Here is a 17363-nt window from a genome sequence, read left to right on the forward strand (position 1 = left end):
ATCTGTCTTCAGAACCAGTACGCTACTAATGGCTTTCCTTGATTTCAATAGAAATCTATCCACTAGGCACACAATAAACAAGTGGAGCAGGGAACATCCATGAAGAGCAAAGTGTGAAGCAAAGACTTGAGGCTCAGAATGAGTCCTGTGGAAGACTGAGTGGAAAATAACTTGTTAGTACCCATTTAATAGTCTAGGTTTCGCTTTTTGATTTCTTTTCATAGAATCATAGGACTGGAAGGACCTCAAGGGGTCATCTAGTCTAGTCCCCTGCACTTATGGCAGGACTAAGTATTATCTAGACCCATGGTGCCCGTGGGTGCCATGGCGCCCACCAGGGCATTTATGTGCGCCCGCCTAGTGCCCAGCAGGGGGGAGAAGCCGCGGCTCCGCGCCTGTCGGGGACAGAACTCCGGGGCCCGCAGGCTGTTCTCTGTCCCTGGCAGGCATGGGGCTGTGGCTTCTCTCCTGCTTCTCCGGGGCTGCAGGCTGTGGCAGCCGGTCAGTTCTCTGTCCCCGGCAGGCGCAGGGCGGCGGCTTCTCAAAGCTGGAGAGAAGCCGCGGCCCCACACCTGGTGGGGACCGAGAACTCTGGGGCTGTGTGCGCTGGTGTTCTCTGTCCCTGGCAGGTGCGGGGCCCGCCTAGTGCCCAGCAGGGGGGAGAAGCCAGGGCCCCGTGCCTGCTGGGGATGGAGTACTCTGGGGCTGCGGGTGCCGATATTCTCTGTCCTCGCGGCTTCTCTCCGGCTTCTCTCTGCACTGCCGTCCCCCCCAAAAAAGCTCCGACGCTGCAGAATGGACGGAATGCCGCCCGTAGCATGTGCTGCCCCAGGCACGTGCTTGCTCCACTAGTGCTTGGAGCCAGCCCTGTATGTGAGTATTCTTCCTGCACTGATACTGCTGTTTTCTTGTGCTTTGCAATTTATTTTTTTTTAAACATTTTGCCCCAAAATGAGTGGTTCAAATAAAAGACAACGTACGTATTATTTCAAAGCAGAGTGGGAAGAATCCTATTGTTTTATTGAAAATAGAGGGAAATGTGTTCGCTTATTGTGTGGGGGTGCTGTTGGAGTGCAGAAAAAACATAATGTCGAATGCCATTTCCAAACTAATCACGGCTCTTTTGACATTAGCCATCCACTTAAATCTGAGTTGAGAGAGGTTGATTTGAGTTGATTGATTTTCTTCTATCTACCCAGCAATCTGTTTTCACTAGACAAGTGGTAAAGTCTAAAAGTGCTACTATTGCTTCCTTTAAAATTGCTCATCTGCTCGCAAAGAAGAAAAAACCCTTTCAAGATGGTGAATTGTTGAAGGAAGCATTTTTGACTGGTGCTGATTGCCTGTTTCAAGGATTTCCTAACAAGGGTGAGATTTTGTCTGCAAGACAAGACTTGCAGTTATCAGACAACACAGTTACGAGGAGGATACATGCCATTTCAAGTGACATGCAAACTCAGCTAAAGGATGACTTGGAAATATGTGACTGGTTTTCAATTCACTGCAATTCAATGAGTCAACAGATGTATCGGATACAGCGCAGTTGGCAGTTATGGTGAGGATGGTATTTAGTGACTTCACCATAAAAGAAGAGTTACTAAAAGTATTGCCTATGAAGGGACGAACAAAGGGTGAGGACATCTATAATTTATTCAAATCATACGCAACATCAATTGGTATGGCACTACACAAGCTGTCTGCGATCACCAGCAATGATGGGCAGTGCCAATGGATTCATTGCACTCTGTAAGAAGAATGAATCCTTTCCGAACTTTGTCTTATCATTGCATTATCCACCAAGAAGCTTTGTGCATCAAAGTTCTTTCCTTTCAACACGTCATGAATGTCGTTATTAAAATAATTAACTCTATTTGAGCGAAACCTTTGCAACATTGACTTTTTAAGGCCCTGTTGGAAGATGTTGATAAACAATCTGATCTTATCTTGCACACAGAAGTACGATGGCTGAGCATAGGTAAAGTTCTTGCAGGTTTTTTAAGCCTAATTGAAGAGATCAAAGAATTTCTGAAGTCCACAAATCAGAACTTCGAGCAACTAGAAGACTCCAGCTGGTTAATGGACTAGGCTTTTCTTGCCGACATCACTGACAAATTGAACATTTTAAATCTTGAGCTCCAGGGAAAAGACAAACGTGGCTCAAATGATAGGTTCTGTAAAATCATTCAAAGTAAAACTGATCTTGTGGATGTCACATATGAAGACTAAGTCTCTCGTACATTTCCCAAGTATGAAGAAAATGGTATGTGACAGTGATTTTTAACCCATCACCATTTGTTATCCACATTCAAACACTTCTGGAACAATTTGAAAAGAGATTTCAACAGTTCACCATCATTGAGCCTGTAATTGCCTTTCTTGTGAATCCTTTTACTTGCCAAATAGAGGTAACAGAAATGGCTACATCAATTGCGAGTTTCATTCAAGTAAGAACGGAAGACGTGGAACCTGGAGATTTTGGACCTTCAAAATGATATTGTTCTAAAATCCTGTGCAACAGATGAAAACTTCTGGAATCTGGTTGACCGAAAAAAGTTTCCTGCCTTAAAATATGTAGCATACAAAATAAAATCTTATTTCGGTTCCACTTATCTATGCAAAGTTCTGTTTTCAACAATGAACATCATAAAATCAAAATACAGATCTCAGCTTACAGATGCCCATCTCGACGGTTGCTTACGAACGGGAATATCATCCTACTCTTCCAACTACAAAAGATTGGCTGCAGAAATGCAGTGCCAGAAATCACACTGACTTTATTAGAAAAACCACGTGAATTAATGATACCTATTTTCCATTAAGTGCTGATGAGCGTGTATGATTAACTTGTGTTTAACTTTTTTCTGTGTTTGTTTATTGAAATCCAGCTACAAGTAACAATACAAATAATACTTTTAATTAACCATAACTGGCTGTTATAGTAAGAATAATAAATATATTTGGACCAGCAATTCAACAATGTTTTACTTTTTTTTAAAATAAATAAACAACAATTTTCATCTTATTTTTGTAAAAACTCCTTAATTTTTCTTACCGCAGATAAAAAAGAGCAAATTCACATGGTAAGGTGAAAGAGTAATTGCCGAATAATTTAATTTAATACCTTTTACTTGTAAAATTACCTTTTTTTTCTTATGGATTCATACATTATGTAATATTAATGTTTTTTGTAGTATTTAATGTAGAAATACAAAATAAGCCTTGAAAAATCGTTGGTGCCCGCCACACTCTTCTGAAAACATGAATGTGCTACTGGCCACAAAAAGGTTGGGGACCACTGATCTAGACCATCCCTGACAAGTGTTTGTCTAACCTGCTCTTAAAAATCTCCAATGATGGAGATTCCACAACCTCCCTAAGCAATTAATTTTTCACTTAAAAATAAATTGCCTGAGTGGAGAGTACAACTTCCTGTACTGTTGAACCCCCCTCACCAGAGAGTGCACTCTAAACCCTGCTGCTACAAACAGCAAGGGCTGGAGTGGGGGAAAGGAAAATAGTCTAAAAAAACTAAACACAAGAGACAACCAAAGGAGCTTCAGACCATGCCGCCCAAATGTAGCCTTTACACAGAGAAAGAAGCCCGAATCTATTTCTCCTCCTTAATGTTTCCCTGGCTCCACACTAATGCTCATTAACATAACTGTTCAAGGGTGGCTGCCAGAGATTGTTGAACAGTAGGAGGTGTTTGTGGCCAATAGTGCTTACAATCTCCCTTCACGAGGAGAAGCCACAACTGGCCAGAAGGCTCATAACCAAGGAAGGGGCTGACTATGTTCAGCGCCATGAAGACTTGTTACAAAACCTGTCTGTAATTTTGCAACTGAAACAGGCTTCCTGCCACCTCCATTCTGCAGGAAGAGTGGCAGTGTGTCACCCCCCTCTAGGGAATGACACCACCCAGTGGTGCAAATTGTACCCCTTGTGATAGCAAAGGGGAATCAAGTGCCACTTCAGTGGAAGTTTAGCCTACTCAAGCAAGGGCTGAATCTGGGCTATAATGTTAAGGATGTTCCAGGACAGGCTGCATGTGTGGTGACTAACCTTCAGGGTGTCTTCCTTAAGACTAGTCAGTTCTTGGTTTTAATAGGGGCCAAATGCTCTAACATGGAGGCACTCTCATGCTCACACTCTGGGTCCCTACCCTTTGCATGTGTGTGGCCTGCTTTGAGAGGGGCAAAGTGGACATGAGCTGTGGGGCTGCATGCAGCACAAACTCTAGTCCCAGGAGGGTGCTTGAGGCAGAGATCTGGTTGGAGATGCATTCAATTTAAGGACAAAGAACAGGCCTCAGACTCAGTTTAGATAGTGGGAGGAGATACCATATGGGGCACTGTGGAAGTGGTATCTGGCTAACTATAGGGGCCAGTAGTTTTGAGGGTGCAGGTTGTGCAGTTGCTTGGGTGAATTTAAAGCAGACCTCAGCTTGACCTCCAGAGCTTGCCCTTGTAATAGTCATCCACATTCTGATTGTGGCACAATTTGCATGCTCAATTTATCTGACTTATTTTTAGATGCAAATAGTCAATCCAGTAAACTCGCATTAGGACATCCTGCTCTATAGTCAAAGTGACTGGGTTTGTTTGCAAATTAGTTTTGAGATTTTTTTTTAAACATTAAGTAGACAGATGCCCTCAGGTGGCTAAACCCATTCTCCATAATTCCTGTGAGTTAACCCACTAGGTGTCACTATTTCATCTTGCACCTTCCTATCTTGTTACAATAGTAACTTGACTCTCAAAACACTATTACTGGCATGCTTGAGTCAATGTAATTCACTTCATTAGGGAGCATGTAACGCTGCTGATTTTTGGTATATCAACTCTGAGAGCACTAAGCCAGTCCTAGTTCTATAACATATACTCCTGTCCTTTATTTATTTTCTTAGTTCACAACATGGGGGCAGGGGGCACTTGAGCCAAAATTCTCTTTACTTAGGAAGTACCCCCCAAAGTCCCAATTGCAGTGGGCAATGCGGGGGAGGGGGGCAGCAGTTTCTCAGCAGCAAAATCCGGTCAAAGGGGATATTTTTACAGTAGAATCTCAGTCAACCACATACCTCATTTGGAATTGTAAGTATACGGGCAGCAGCCGAGACCAAAAAAAGAGGCAAATACAGTACTGTGTTAAATGTAAACTATGGAAAAAATAAAGGAAAGCCACATTCTTCTGCATAATAAAGTTTCAAAGCTGTATTAAGTCAATGTTCCGTTGTAAACTTTTGAAAGAACTATCATGTTTTGTTCAGAGTTATGAACATTTCAGAGTTACGAATAACCTCTGTTCCCTAAGTGTTCATAACTCTGAGGTTCTATTATAATAGCCCAGGGGTCGGCAACCTATGGGGTGCATGCCGAAGGCGGCACACAAGCTGATTTTCAGTGGCACTCACGCTGCCTGGGTCTTGGCCACTGGTCCAGGGAGCTCTGCATTTTAATTTAATTTTCAATGAAGCCTCTTAAACATTTTAAAACCCTTATTTACTTTACATACAACAATAGTTTAGTTATATATTATAGATTTGTAGAAAGAGACCTTCTAAAATGTTAAAATGTATTACTGGCACCCGAAACCTTAAATTAGAGTGAATAAATGAAGACTCGGCACACCAGTTCTGAAAGGTTGCCGACCCCTGTAATAGCCCTTCAAGTTCCAGCAGAGCCCTTTCCTGAGTTAAGGGTACCACTGTTAACGCGTGTTCAGGATGGGTTTGTGGCGCACTAAAGCGTTTGGGGAGAGCAGTGGATGAAGCCCTGGTCTCTGCCCACTTCCCACCGTGAAGCTGACCCTTTCTCCACCTGTTTCTTTTCTGCAATCACAGCTGTATTGTCTCCATTGCTCCCAACAAAGCCCAGTTGGCGCTGTACGGTTTGTGAGCAGCCCAGCCTCTGAGAGCATGTGAGTTTGTGCTCAGTGGTGCAGAGTAACCCAGCTGCACAGACGCCTTCCCTTTCCTCTCCTGAAGCCAATAATGATGGTTATGAGTCGTTCCAGGCCTGGCTCAGGGCTGCAGCAACCTCACTGCTGCTCCACAGGTTCATCTTAAAAGGCTACTAAAATGCTCTAAGGGCTAAACTGTGGTTCAGAGTGTGCACCCAGGCAGGGGAATAAGAAAGCCCCTCATACCTCTGCACAGGCTCCCCTGACTTGGAGTCTGGGCATAGAGGGTTAAGGGGTGTGGTGTGGTCATTTATACTCTTCCAGGGCAGGTGGGAATTGAGTGGCATTTTAACTTTACAGCCCCAAAGTACCAGGTAGGAGGAGTAGAAGTGGGTAATTTTTCTGCTTCTAGTGGCCAGAAATAAAACTAGCCAAGGGTGGGAGTTGTATCCCTGAGCCACTGCTCCTTCCCTGGTATGTTCCTAGGTCAGTAGAGCTTGACACAAATTTGTGGAGACACAAATCTAGCCCTATACAGATACATAACCATTTTAGATGTCAAATAATTAATGAGTCATGTGAGTAAAAAAAAAAATGAATAATCAGCTCCTCCTCTGTTTCTTTGCCAACATCTACACTCAGAGTTCTGCATTTCTTGTGCAAGAGCTGATGACATGGCTAGCACAAGCAGAGGAGAGGTTACATGTATCAATGACTCACTCTCTTCTCTTTCCTGCCCCTAATTCTCCACCAGAAAAACTGAGAACCAAAGACAAGTCACTGCTGGAGGGCAGATATATAATGTAACAACTATAAATCGTTCCATTCTATGCATCTGATGAGGTGGGCTGTAGCCCATGAAAGCTTATGCTCAAATAAATTTGTTAGTCTCTAAGGTGCCACAAGTACTCCTCGTTCTTTTTATAAATTGAATGTAACAAGCTGCTGAAGGGATCATTCAATGGGGAATGAACCAGAGACACCCCCCCCCCCCCCGATCTAAACAGCATGTGGCTCCACTGTTTGAGCTAAAGGCCCAGATTGTCAAAAGTATTTAGGCTCAGAACTAATGGAAGTTAAGAGCCTAAATACTTTTGAGGATCTGGGCCTAAATCCATTAGGCAGGTAGCAATCACTGAATTAAACCTCTTATGCAGTTACTAGAAGTTACTCTCTCTTTTCTTTACACAACGCACAGTCAACCTGTGGAACTCTTTGCCAGAGGATGTTGTGAAGGCCAAGACTATAACAGGGTTCAAAAAAGAACTAGATAAGTTCATGGAGGATAGGTCCATCAATGGTTATTAGCCAGGATGGGCCAGGATGCTGTCCCTAGCCTCTGTTTGCCAGAAGCTGGGAATTGGCAACAGGGAATGGATCACTTTATGATTCCTGTTCTGTTCATTCCTTCTGAAGCACCTGGCATTGGCCACTGTCAGAAGACAGGATACTTCGTTAGACGGACCATTGGTCTGATCCATTATGGCCATTTTTGTGTGTTTGTTTCACTCAATGTGGGTTACCAGTATTTACCACATACTGGTATCAGAGACTTCACAGCTATTTCTTATTAACAGTACAGGTAAAACAGCTGAATCATAGATACCACTGTTTTGTAACTTGGCAAATGTTGATTTTTAACTAGCAACCACTGTATTTCATATAACATGGGTCCACTGGACCAAAATTACACAGATAAAAGCCACTAGAATTTTAGTTAAAGATGGACAATTTAAGGTAGATCCAAATTTTGCATGGCGCCTGGCAACTCAACAAACACAGATGAAGTCTCATACATTTTCTTTTCACATGTCACATTGTACAAAAACCTGAAAGCACCAACTACTGAGAAGGCACAGACAACATCTAATGCTTCCAAATCAATAGGCTCTTGGCATCTCTCTATTGGAAAGGTGTTACATGTTTAAAATCAGGGCTTCCTTTAGACCAATCCAACAGTTTAGAGATTAGCAGAGTGATTTATTATCACTCAAACCTTAGAGCACTAGCCTTTTGCAAGTTTATGTTTTAGAATTCAGTAAGAGCAATGTATTTTAAAGGGTGTGTTAAGTCTGTGTGTTTCTGGTAATAATACAGGATCTTCTTTTTATAACAAACTTCATTTTTCAACCATCTCAGCTAATGAACTCAACCATAGAGGTCACAATGTTGCAACAAGATCTCCAGAAGCAGTTAAGTGAACACTGTAGAGATCACAAGTAGATTATGCCCCACGAGGCAGTTGGTGTGCCCTGGGACTCTCACTTATTATGCCAGTCACTCCCTTACTTGCCCTCATTTCTGTTTGTCTAGCTTCTCTGCTTGATCTCTTGTCACATGCTTAGATTATGCGCTTTGGGGCAGAACCCATCTTTTAATGCCATGTACCGTGCCTAGCACAATGAGGTCCTGACTGCAACAGATATGGCAATTTCCTGCAGTATCTTTGGGAGAGCTGACTGTGTTACATTGAAGTATCATTGTGGGCCAGGGATTGTATGTAATTCCAGGGGGGGCGGGTGACCACAGCTCCTGCAGGAACTAAGAACAGCAGGGGAGCAATTAGGCAGATTCACTCAGGTTGTAACACCTCCAGAGAGATGCTGCCATCTACAGAGGCTCACACCTACTGGTTCAGACTGGATTCTCTGGGGACCAACAAAGAAAATACTTTTGGATAAATAGCCTGAGTTTAAACTGGAGTACTTGTGGCACCTTAGAGACTAACAAATTTATTTGAGCATAAGCTTTTGTGGGCTACAGCCCACTTCATCGGATGCATCTGTAACCCATGAAAGCTTATGCTCAAATAAATGTTAGTCTCTAAGGTGCCACAAGTACTCCTGTTCTTTTTGCGGATACAGACTAACACGGCTGCTACTCTGAAACCTGAGTTTAAACTGACGCAGGGCCTTTTTTCTGATCCAGCAAATGGCCAGGCCCTCTGTCCAAGGGAGGACTACAATCCATAGGGAAGGGTTGAAAGGACTGACACTGACTGCTGCCCTAGGCTGGAGTATAGGTGATCGCAGGTAAGCTCTTTTAGCAGGTGTGTAGGATTTCTTATATATATGTTTTCTCTGTAATGCGTTCACCTTAAGAATAAATGTGCTTGCGTAGAAAGGACTGTGTGGTAACTTACAACAGCTGGCAAATATGCTGTTCATAAGCCTCTGGAGAGAAAGCAGAGTGCAGACACTGGCCTGTTTAGGCAGTCTGGTTTGCTGGGTATATCATAGTGTAGGCAGGGAATTGTGCAGCCTAGAAAAACCCTTGGTCAGGAGGGAGATAGATGCAGGTCTCTGCTCAAGAGAGGTGAGTGCTGAGGAGCCTAAAGTGGGTACACTCGAGGGACCACAAAGGGGGAAATAGAGGTGCAGTTGCCCTGATCGATGATACGTTCTACACAATACAAGCAATAATAGCAACATTCCATAAGCTTAAATACAGCACACGCCTTTGTGTTTGCTCCCTAGCCTTTGGGATTGCAAATCCAGATTCTAACCCTGTTGCTGGCCCCTATCGCTACACGGGGCTGAGGAAAAACCATCAGATTTTAACATTCCAGAACCCTGAGAAACTCTGGCTAGCAACTGGGGGCCAATAGCTACTTTTAAAGACTAGTTTTCACTGTATCTCAGTGCTTCTCCTGTCCACCTGTTGGGTACTTCAATACTTTGTACTGAGAGTTGGTCACCCCTTTCCCATCAAAAATATTTTGAAGGGAAAGGACATTTTTCCAGAATGAAAACTTTTGTGGAATTTTTTAAATTTTTTTGCTTGTTTTGTTTTTTCATTATAAAAAAAAAAATTCAGTCCCCCCAATCACCACTTTCTCTCCATTCTCCATGCCCACCTCCATTTGCCTTCTTTTCTTCTTCCCTCACTGGTGAAACAGGACAAGGGAAAAACAACAACAACAACCACCCAATGTTTTTGGAGGGGCGTGGGGAGAGGATTTGTATGAGAAATTACCTGCAAACCCCCCCCCCCCCCAAACCATTGATGTATCTGGAGCTGCTGTATTTACCTCTCTTTTTGGTCATGCTGGTGAGTGGTGTGATGTAAATGCTTAGCACTTTGTCTCCAGCCTCACCACCTCATTGTTCTCCTCCCTTGCTGCGTCTACTCATTTGGCATCAGTCTGCCCTCTGTCCTGTCATACACTGTCATCACTTTGCAGCAGCTCCTGCCAACAGGCACCACCTCCCTCCTCGGCTGTTCTGCCTTATCAACTCCCCACCTATTGTTCCAGTCTTATCTACAGAGATCTCTTTGCTCCCTTGCCTACCCCCCCTCCTCTCTCTGCGGCTGTTCTTCTCTGGAGCTGTATTATTTAACTCTGTAGAGCAGAGTGCGATAGAGTTTGTAGGAGAGATGCAGTACTAAAGGAAATTGAGATGCATGCTGGGGTGGGGGTGATTTACAAGGCTGAGCCTCTCCAAGTTCCAGACCCTCCAGCACTGTAAGGAAGCCGTGCCACTCCACTGCTCTAAATCCTGCTTCATCAGCCAGAAGAGAATCCCCCAGCGGGGAGAAGCTGAAGGGAGAAATCTATCAGGCAGCATAGACCCCACTGTAGTAATGGATCAGCCCCCTTCTGTGTAGGCGGCACAGAGTTCATGGCTGGAGGAAAGGGAGTACAGCTGGTGCTGCACCTCAGCAGTCCACAGCTAGCCTAACAGCCCTGTGGAGCCACAGGCAACTGAGACAAGTTAGATTTCAGGGCTCAGGGAAAAAGTGGCTCATGCCCTGCCATAACACTGCAAGAAAGGCTTCATCAGCCTTAGTTTATTATTTCCTTATTTGTTCATCTCTCAGTTTACACCTGGTCACCACAGCTGGTGACTATAAAACACTCCTATCTATTTTTTTCCCTAATATCCCAGCCAAGCTATTCAGAGCTGAGCACACAGTGTAAACAGCCTCCCAGGATTCCTTCCGTCCCTTGTTACAAGGCCAGTCCTTCACGTGCACAGGGCAGAGGATGGGCTTGTCCGGAGGTATTGCAGGTGTTTGGTACTCAGCTGCCGTTCCCTGCTCTTTGCTGCTTTAGCTTGTAACTTTCCCATCATTCTAACAATGATCTGGCACAATGCGAGGCTATTGTGTGTATGGAACATAATGAGCCAAAGAGGAGGTTGATCTGATGTGATACCGCAGAAATTAAGGTGCCCAGAGTTTAAAGGTGGAATAATTGGGTGTGGGAGGGGAACAGCCTTGAGGAGAAAGTTGTGACGTCTTTTAGAGTTACCAACAATCTGGTATTGGAACAGCAGCATTTGGCTCCTGTATACTCTTAGGCCCTCATGTTCTTCCATTCTTAATTTTAATGGACAGGATTCTCCCTGCCCCAGAGCCAATGGGTGCATCAGCTTCTGCTACAAACATGTCAGCCTTGTAATCTGTATATAGCCATGCAGTAATGATCGTTATATAGTAAATTAAGGATAAAGGAGCAAGGAACTGATAGCACAAAAGCAAGAGACCTATAGGCCTATATCAGGGGCGGGCAAACTTTTTGGCCTGAGGGCCACATCGGGTTTCGTAAATTGTATGGCGGGCCGGTTAGGGGAGGGGGTCATGGCCCAGCCCCCACCTCCTATCTGCCCCATCCAACCCCCCCGTTCCCTGACGGCTCCCCCCCCCGGGACCCCTGCCCCATCCAACCACCCCTTCTCCCTATCCCCTGACCACCCCTGGATCCCCCGCCCCTGACTGCCCCCTGCCGCCCCATCCAAGCCCCCCTCCTTCCTGACTGCCCCCCCTGGGATCCCTGCCTCCATTCAACCCCGTGTTCCCCCCTGACTGCCCCGACCCCTATCCACACTCCCGCCCCCTGATCAGCCCCCAAACTCTCCTGCCCTCAAAGCAACCCCCCCGCTCCCTGCCCCCTTACCGTGCTGCCTGGAGCACTGGTGGCTGGCGGCACTACAGCCACGCTGCCCGGCTGGAGCTGGCCCACGCCGCCACAACCACCACGCAGCACAGAGCAGCGGGTCAGGCCGGGCTCTGCAGCTGCGCTCAGGGCCGGCTCCAGGCACCAGCTTCTCAAGCAGGTGCTTGGGGCGGCCGCTCCAGAGAGGGGCGGCACGTCCAGGTATTCGGCGGCAATTCGGCGGACGGTCCCTCACTCCCGATCGGAGCGAAGGACCTCCTGGCAAATTGCCGCCACAGATCGCGATCGCGGCTTTTGTTGTTGTTGTTGTTGTTTTTTGTTTTGGCTGCTTGGGACGGCCAAAACCCTGGCGCCGGCCCTGGCTGCGCTGCCCCAGGAGCTCACAGCCATGAGCTCAGGGGCCGGGCAGGACGGTTCCATGGGCCGGATGTGGCCTGCAGGCCGTAGTTTACCCACCTCTGGCCTAGATCTATCAGAATAACTGAAGCAGATAGCATAAGGTCTATTAGCTGAGTAGGAGTAATTGCTCAATAAGTTAGCATAAGTGAGTAAACTAACAATGACCTTAAGTCACAAGATGGCACAAGGCTTTATTTATTGTTCTGTAATAATCACAAGTGATGCAAATGGCTGATAGTTAACCACAAGATGCTAGTTGATAGCATCTTGGGATATTTTAGTTAGGACATCAGCAGACATCTGACCACAAGGATGCCATGGTAAATAATTGATGTATATGCTAATGAGCTTGAGGTAAAAGGATTAATAACTTGTGGGGGAAGGGCACCCCAGCATTAGTAGGGTGAGGAACTACAAATAAGGAAAAGGGGCTGAAACCTTTCCTGAATATGCATTAGTCATAGCAGTGTCAGTATAATGCATTATAGAAGTTGTATCCCAGCCTGTGTGCTCTTGGGAGCAGTCAGGCTGGTGACCGATGGTGAGGCTGGTGAGGGGGCAGATGATAGCTAACACTTTGCCTTGTTTTGGAGGGGTTGGTGTAAGTATATGGATGGTCAGCTCATTCTGTTTTGTCTCTACATGCCTTGTGGAGTTAGAGTGTTTGTGACTTTGCTAAGTGTATTAATACAACAGAGGGTCCTGTGGCACCTTTAAGACTAATAGGTGTATTAGAGCATAAGCTTTCGTGGGTGAATATCCACTTTGTCAGATGCATGTAATGGAAATTTCCAGAGGAAAATTTCTGGAAATTTCCATTACATGCGTCTGACGAAGTAGTTATTCACCCACGAAAGCTTATGCTCCAATACACCTGTTAGTCTTAAAGATGCCACAGGACTCTCTGTTGTTTTTTTACAGATCCAGACTAACACGGCTACCCCTCTGATACTTGTATTAATACAACTATTATAAACAACGTGTGAGTCTGGCAGATGTGCTCCGCGAGGCTCAGGAAGCCTGACAATACTGGGCCTGATCTTGGGCCAAGAACTGACCAAATTGCAGTGTGTTAATCGGGGAAACCAAATTAATAACCTGACCAATAACTAATCAATAGATCAGGCAACAGCCTGCAGGCTAAAGCCAGAGTTGGAAGTGCCCTGGTACAGCACTTGGGCCGTTTTTCCAAATCTTTGCTCCCCACGTGTGAACAGAGGAGAAAAGTGGAATGGACAAGGTCCCTGCAGTGCAGAGCCACCACTGCACAGATTGTTATCAGTTTCACTTCTCTGTGCTGCTCATACATGGAGCTTAGTCTATGGCAGGGGTCGGCAACCTTTCAGAAGTGCTGTGCCGAGTCTTCATTTATTCACTCTAATTTAAGGTTTCGCGTGCCAGTAATACATTTTAACATTTTTAGAAGGTCTCTTTCTATAAGTCTATAATATATAACTAAACTATTGTTGTATGTAAAGTAAATAAGGTTTTTAAAATGTTTAAGAAACTTCATTTAAAATTAAATTAAAATGCAGAGCCCCCTGGACCGGTGGCCAGGACCAGGGCAGTGTGAGTGCCACTGAAAGCACGCGTGTCATAGGTTGCCAATGCCTACCCCTGGTCTATGGCCTTGTCCATACTAGAAAGTTGTATTGTTGTTAACTTTCCCAGCATAGTTAAAGTGGTACAACTCCACTCTTCCCTGTCCCGGGTGGATGCAGTTATACTGATATAAATGGTCTTATACCAGTAGAGCTCATTCCCCTGACTTCCACTGGAATAGCTGTACAATTTTCTAGTGAGGACAAGGCCTTAGGCTCAGCTCCACATAGGAGTTGATTTAACTATTGAAATACACCTCTACCCCGATATAACGCTGTCCTCGGGAGCCAAAAAATCTTACCGCGTTATAGGTGAAAACGCATTATATCGATCTTGCTTTGATCCGCCCCCCCCGTAGCGGTGCTTTACCGTGATATATCCAAATTCGTGTTATATTGGGTCGCGTTATATCGGGGTAGAGGTGTATATATCACACCCCTAGCTGAAGTAGTTATACCAGTACAGCTGTGTGCAGAGCAGGCCTCGCCGGAGTCTGGGAAGGGGAGCATGGCAGCAGGAAGGAGGGCAGAATGTCAGAAACATGGGAGTGAGGGGAATTCTGGGACGGCTGGGATGCCACCACTTCTTTTTCCCCTGGCTACATTGGCCAGTTGATCTTGTGCCGATTTAAGGTGGGTGGGAGGAGCAAGACTGACGCTTGGGCTTGGTCAACATTTAAAACTTAGGTTGATATAGCTACATCAGGCAGGGATGTGAAAAACCACAACCCTTAGGGCTTGTCTACACTACCCGCCAGATCGGCGCACAGCAATAGATCCAGTAGGGGTCAATTTATCGTGTCGAGTCAACAGCTGAGCGCTCTCCCGTCAACTCCGGTACTTCACCAGAACGAGAAGCGCAAGCAGAGTCAATGGTAGAGCACCAGCTGTTGACTTACCACAGTGAAGACACCACGGTAAGTAGATCTAAGTACGTCGACTTCAGCTACACTATTTATGTAGCTGATGTTGCGTATCTTAGATTGACCCCACGCGGTAGCATAGACAAGCCCTAAGTGACAAAGCTATGCCAGCCTAACCCCCAGGTTCGACAAAGCTAGGTCGAGGGAAGATTGCTTCCATTCGGAGGTGGTGGTCCTACACCGATGGAAAAATCCCTTTCCTTGGTGTAGGCTGTGTCTACACTACGGGATTATGCAGACATAACTATACCAGTATAGTTTCCATAGTGTAGACACAGCCTTCATGAGAAAATCTCAGTTACTTCAGGAAGTTCCAACACATGCACAAGCAGGCATGCATGTACACACTGGAAAGAGTTTTCACTACTTATAGGCAGAACTGAAAAGGGAGGCCAAATTATGGATCTCATGGTGACTGTACTTGCCTCTGGCCCTTTCCATCAAAAGCATTAGCCCCTTCCAGACAAGGACTATTATATGAATGAATCCAATGGTCCTGGCACAAGTCTTGGCTGCAGTAACATGCAGCATACACATGATCAGTCCAGCTATTCAATAAGTGGGAGATGGGGGACTCTTACAGCTCCTCTAATGTCTGATGTCAACTGGCAAATGCAGCCAGTGTTGGATCAGGCACTGGGGCAGCTTCAAGATGGGGAGGAAAATGTAATCTCTGCAGAGAAGGACTTCCAGCTGAAACAGGCTCAACACAATCTCTTCTGGCCAAGGAGGAGGCTCCCTTTTGGCTCACCTAAGAGAGCAGCTGCCTACAGCCCACGAGGATCCCAAGGCATGGCCAGGATTCTGCGCAGAACACAAACAGCAAGTCCAATGAGCGCTTGGGGGACTCCACAAACTGTGCCAACTAGACATGCCAACCCAGCCAAACTGACCCATTATAAATATCCTGTGTAACAGAGAACCAAATGGCTGCAGGTTGTGCATCCACTATCGCAAGGGACTGATGCAAATGATCTAGAAATATCCCTTTATATTAGCCATTTTCCTAAATCACTGGTAAACTTTTCATGTCCAAATTGCATGACACGCTGGGACTCAGAAAATGGCTTTAGAATTCTGCACATAACTGGAGCACTCTGATCATCTCTCAGGAGTGTCACACACATAGCGACACTACTCTGATGGTTTCATTAAATGTTCTGTATTCATTTTCCTGTGTTCCACAGCTGCAATGAGACATTCAGTTCAGTGCCCTGATTACACTTCACAGGTGATCAAAGCCCCCCTCTACCTTTGGGCTCAGAACCATTCCCTGTATCATACTGTCATTGTCTAGAAAAAAATGCTGCCTGACATGACTTAGAAGTGTCGCTTAATTAATTAAGCTCCCCATTTCTGAGTAAGGGCAAGTCTACACCACGAAATTAAGTTGACCTAAGTTACATTGATGTACAGCCACCACAGTAATTAAATGGTTTTTGCATGTCCACACTACGCTCCTTGTGCTGACGGCGCATGTCCTCACCAGGAGCGCTTGCACCCATTTAACTGCCAGTGTGGGGCATTGTGGGATGGTTTCGGAAAGGCAACAACAGTCAATGTAAGCATCGCAGTGTCTACACTGACAGAAGTCGATGTAGTTAGGTCAACGCAAAGTGCTACACCTCTCGGAGAAGTGGAGTTATTAAGTTGGTGTAGGGGATGTTACATCAGTGGGAGCTACATTTTAGTGTAGATGCTTACGGATTTAGGTCGATGTAAGCTGTTTTACATCTACCTAACTTTGTAGTGTAGACCAGGGCTAAGACAGCAACTTTCTTATTAAGGGCCTTAACTGAAACTCAAGCACTGAGGCTGCACTTGGGGGTAATTAAAATATAAAGCACTGAAGATTTTTCTTCTGAGCATGCCCCACAAAGAAAGAGGAGGCAGTCCTGGTCATGCATTATTCAGTCATGGAACTGCTATGTACTGCAAGGCAGACTCCCATGGAACCTAGTCTTACATCCACACTGTACTCTACAAAACTAAAGCCACTTTAGACATGCCACAAGCAAGCTTGTTTTGGGGCTGCAGCTTCTAAATACGGTGTCATAAACAAACCACACATGAAGCATGGCAGCAAACTGGATCACAGGTAGATATGCTCTCAAATAATGGCTCATGATCTACAACAACAATGCAATCAACAATAAGGGGATAGATTCAGCTTATGAATGCAGTAGGGGCTGCAATAGGCCCTGAGGTTAGAAAGCTTGCAACATAAAGGGGTCATGATTTCCTCTTGGCCAGGGGTTTAGTAGAGCCCTGAGCCATGTTGGTTGGAGAGGGGTTCTCTCAGAGAAATGGACCCACATTTTAGGACCTCAGCAGGGACCAGGAATACAAATACATGAGGGAAGGGGGAAAAATTAGAGGGAAACTTCCCCCCATCCACCATCATGGTTCTGCCCATGTACACTTGCAGTAACTTAACACAGCCCACTTCTCGAGAGGAAAACCTGAAGGAGAGTAGTTCCCACAATTCCCATCTGGCATAACAGCTCCTTGGGGTTGGTTGCTTACAGCAGCCCTGAGGCCACTCCAGTTTCTGCCAGGGGCCTGAACTGGCCATTGGCAACCACAGGGAAGCATGAAGGTGGCTCTGATGCAATTGATGATCTAGCCCTAGGTGTTCAACTC

Source organism: Malaclemys terrapin, chromosome 4 (genome assembly GCF_027887155.1).
Source record: "Malaclemys terrapin pileata isolate rMalTer1 chromosome 4, rMalTer1.hap1, whole genome shotgun sequence".
Taxonomy (NCBI): domain Eukaryota; kingdom Metazoa; phylum Chordata; order Testudines; family Emydidae; genus Malaclemys; species Malaclemys terrapin.